The following is a 4,855-nucleotide window of genomic DNA, read 5'->3' as shown; positions in this document are numbered from 1 at the left end:
GAGAGAGAGAGAGAGAGAGAGAGAGAGAGAGAGAGAGACCAGCAAGCAAGAGGAGGTGGTCAGAGCCTCTTTTCTTTAACTGCCACTTTTGTTTGAAAAGTCTGTTTTTCCTTCAAATGGAGATATCCAAAGTTAGATGGAGAGGAGGGTAGATAAGTGGAGATAGCCTTTGTCAGTAGCCAGGACCCTGCCTTTTCCCTTTTGTTCCTGGGCAGGAGAGTGTAAAGCTCTGAGCGTAGCGGAGTCTGCCTGGGCTATATTTAACAAGTGTTCTCAGTCACTCATGGCTGTTAGCAGCTGAGCAGATTGAGGGAAGCTTTTCCAAGCCCCTCTGACAGATGAACTATCCCACTCTGAAGCAGGCAGGGGAAGTCCAGCTCCACCACTCCCGCCAGAGCAGAGGCAGGGTTAGCAAGGAGAGCTCAGTCTCTGCCTGGTTAGTCAATACACAGTCATATTTTCTAAGAAGCAAATGAGAAAATCGCAGGTAAATAATATGAGATCACCAGTTTTCCTTCAACCATTTGAGTATGAGAAGTTAGTTTATTGTTTTTGTGTAAAGGTGGTTCCACTTTATGCATCCATTTGCTTGCTCAGCAATTTTTCCCAAGAAGGATTAGACCACTGATACTGTACAGGGGCCAAGTTAACCACTTCAAACAAAATTGATTTATCGAGAGCCATAAATATGAGAACATTTGTTCCCAATAAAACCAAGTCAAAACAAAGCATTACAAATGAGAAGCAGTGATCCACTCCTGTGAGAGTTCTGCTGCTGTAGTGTTACAAGCATGACATCTAGCCTTAACAAACATAGGCTCTGTTGACACCAAAGTGTTGTAAACTTTAATGTCTAAGGGTGTATGACCTTGTTCACGCTGTAATTTACAATGGCTTTCGCACCGGAGCCACTTGAACAACACGTCTTTCTTTAAAGTGATGGCATTTAGGAAACGTAAACATTCACTGTGAGAGTAACTCCAGCAGCATTACCAGTCACCATTGATATAAAAAGGAATAACCACAACCTCTTGTCAACTCTTTCCAATAAAACTAGCCTAAAGCTCAATTAATCAAGTTGCTTCTACAATGACACATGAAAGCTGGAACTTCAGACAGGTGCTAAGTTGCTAGGTCTCCTTGTTGAAATATGGTATCTCGGTTATGTCCCAAATGGCAACCTATTCCCTATGTAGTGCACTACTTTTGACCAGAACCATATGGGCCCTGGTCAAAAGTAGTGCACTACATTGGGAATAGGGTGGCATTTGGGATGCACACCTTTACTTAATGATATTCAAAACTTCAGAAACAGATGTAGAAACGGGTGGGCTCCTGAGTGGCGCAGTGGTCTAAGGCTAGAGATCCTGGTTCAAATCCAGGCTCTGTCGCAGCCGGCCGCGACCGGGAGACTCATGGGCGGCGCACAATTGGCCCAGCGTTGTCCAGGGTAGGGGAGGGAATGGCCGGCAGGGATGTAGCTCAGTTGATAGAGCATGGTGTTTGCAACGCCAGGGTTGTGGGTTTGATTCCCACAGGGGGCCAGTATAAAAAAATATATGTATTCACTAACTGTAAGTCGCTCTGGATAAGAGCGTCTGCTAAATGACTAAAATGTAAATGTAAAATGTACAGTATATGTTCACACAGCGTTCTTATTAATGCACAGCTCATTATACTTCAACCACACACTCCAATGAAGTCATAAAGTTGGTGTGAGAGGAGATGTTGTTTTAAAACATGGATCATTCTATATTTTTAGCCCAGCACTGATGGTGGTCCTCACTTTGAGATTCAGTGTTGCACTTGTGGTTAACATGAGTCACTTGAGACATGGCTGTGAAAGTGATCAAACTGTTTCAAAGTCTAAGTATTTTATTAAGTAATCTAGTGATTTGAGAGAATTATTCTGTGTAGATGACATTCACTGAGTATACAAAACATTAAGAACACCTGCTCTTTCCATGACATAGACTGACCGGGTCAATCCAGGTGAAAGCTATGATCCCTTATTGATGTCACTTGTTAAATACACTTCAATCAGTGTAGATAAAGGGGAGGAGACAGGTTAAAGAAGGATTTTTAAGCCTTGAGACAATTGAGACATGGATTGTGTATGTGTGCCATTCAGAGGGTGAATGGGCAAGACAAAACATGTAAGTGCCTTTGAACTGGGTATGGTAGAATCCATGCCCGACGAATTGAGACTGTTCTGAGGGCAAAAGGGGGGCTGTTTCCCTACAATTCTATCCTAATTCTATCCTAATATACTTCTATCCTTCCTAATTATTATGTCCACGTTTGATCTTCATCCTGACATGTAGCATAACAACAGCAAAATGACAAATGAAAGTTGATTGTATATTTCTTTCAAATCTTTCCGGAACATGAAGGGTGATGGTGTGCTCATAACTGTGGCTATGGTCACAGTCTTCCATTCTCTGCTAATGCACAGGGAGTGGAAACCAAAGCACTGCACATTACTGACAATTGAGTCAGGGCCTCTCCTTCTCTCTGCTCCCTAATGCTCCAAGATGGTTATCATGGTCAGGACCTCTCTGTTGGGCATTTCATCTGGGGTTACTCTACAAGATACTGATCAAGTCAGTATCTTTTGAAGTCATTTTCACCATTGTTGTTTACCTTATCCAATGTAAGAGCCCTTCACTTTTTGTATGGACCCAATGCTTTTGCTCAAGGTCTTATCGTTTGCAACTGTGCAGTTGCCACACTGAATGGTATTAATTCCTCTGATCAATCAAAGAAATACAGTGAGCGATTCATGTCGTTACCGTTGACAATACAGGTACAAATGTATGTGTATAACTCCCCATGACTTCTTTGTAATGAAGCCAAATCAAACTGCAAGGTGCATTGAATCAAGCTCTGTCATTCAATCTAGCTAGTAGAGACATTTGTGTGCTCCATTTTGAGAAATGCTACGTGTAGAAATGCTACGTGTAGAAATGCTACGTGTAGGCCCTCAACAGACTCATCCACAGTAAGGCAGGATGAGCAAACAGGCAGTAAGGCAGCTCTCTGTCACATAGCAACCCAGACCTATTTTGGGGAGGTGTTTAAATGTGCTTGTAAAATCAAGGTCCATGTCATGTTTTATGGGCAAGTAAAACCAAAACAACATTGGATACACTGTACTGAATCCTACGTATTTGGATGAGGTTCAACACTTGTTTTAGATATTAGGTTTTTCCCCCATGGGTATCCAGAGGTTCATAATGACATTTTGCCCTCTTTAGATTACATATATCTATCTTCACAAGAGATGGGTTAAGCATCTGTAGCATGTCACATTTGGCAAAGGAACATTTATCAAATTATTTACACATTTACATGGTTCATTCTAAGTGTCTGCAAACAGACATTTTGTGACTTTCATTAAGGCTAGATCTCTGTCCTCTTTATTGCAAAATATAAATCATGCAACATCTGTTTTTCAGTTTTTCAGGTGAGTGATTTCATGCTAATATCACTAGCGCACCATAATGTGCCAAAGAAAATAATATCCAATTGAGCTGCAACATAATGTAACATAAGGTTTCCGATATGTGTAATGTCTAGCTTGTGGGGAGCTGGCTAGAGCAGTGGAGTTAGATTTTGCCACACACAAAATTAGTTTCAGGAAATCATTAATCACCAGTTAGTAGTAGTGGAGCTTCAGTAATAACACATTAATTGAGATTTGTGCTTTAAATAAGGAGACTTTCGCCCCCCCCCCCCCCCCCCCTTTTTTTACATTTGTCTATTTAGCCTTATGTATGAAAGCCCTAGTCTGTTTTGTATTATGGGGAACATAGGACCCTTTCAGTTAATATCACACGTCAATGGTACAGGCTGTTAGGCTATGAATACATAATTATATTTTAATGCCTCTTGCTTTACCATAATGGAGTTTCGGTGGAGACAATGAATAGGCTACTTGATCTTGGGTCTTTACAGTGGGAGTATACGCTGTAGTAGGCCTATGCATTGGAGAAATGGCTGCATCCAATTACAATAATCAGGAGGCATTTCAGGGCATGCCACTACACACCACACATTTTACAAATTGTATCTAATTATTTAAGATAAATGCATACTTTTTTTATGAAATGGAAAGTTATTACATATATTTGTACAGAAGCTAATTTATTTTGGGGTATAATGATTTCATTCAGAGCAACAATACAGCACTGCAGAGTGACGCGGCTATGTGACATTAGAGGGGGTTGTACTCAGAGATGGTTCAGCTTCTACTAGAGAGTTGTCGCCACCTAGCAGTCCTCTGTGGTTTGGGAATGAGAATTGAGGGATGTGGTATTTCAGAATGAAATCAGTGATGTGAACACTGCTGAACAGCGGGGATGGGAAGATAGCTTTTTCTTGCCATCGTCAATACATCACATCTTTTGTCACTTCGCACACAAGCCCATTTATTTTCAAGCAATAATTTGTCACGGGCAGTTTATCATGGTAGATTGTAACCGTGGTTCAACCTAATTGCAGTAGTTTAGCCAGCCCTTACCTTCACAGGCCGAATAATACTATAAGGAGGCAACAACAGCAGAGGTGCCCAAGTAGACCCACATGGATTATTTGGATCATTTTTAGCTAGCACCTCAGAGTAATAGGCAAATCAATAACGTTGGGCTTTTCCAGCAAATTATTCTAGCTACCAAACAATGTTGCCCGTTCATAGCTAGCTAGCTACTTTGTAACAACCCAATGAGCATAATGTGTGTAGTGCTAGCAAAACTATTCTGAGACCATTACGGTACATTTGGCAACTGTTGTTTGTTGGCTAAAAAAGTAATCGACACATTCTGCGTTGTGCGTAGAACCACAAAAGCGAACTCGC

The sequence above is a fragment of the Coregonus lavaretus genome (assembly GCF_964263955.1).
Source record: "Coregonus lavaretus genome assembly, contig: HAP1_SCAFFOLD_2815, whole genome shotgun sequence".
Taxonomy (NCBI): Eukaryota; Metazoa; Chordata; class Actinopteri; order Salmoniformes; family Salmonidae; genus Coregonus; species Coregonus lavaretus.
Note: the sequence above shows the minus strand (reverse complement) of the source record.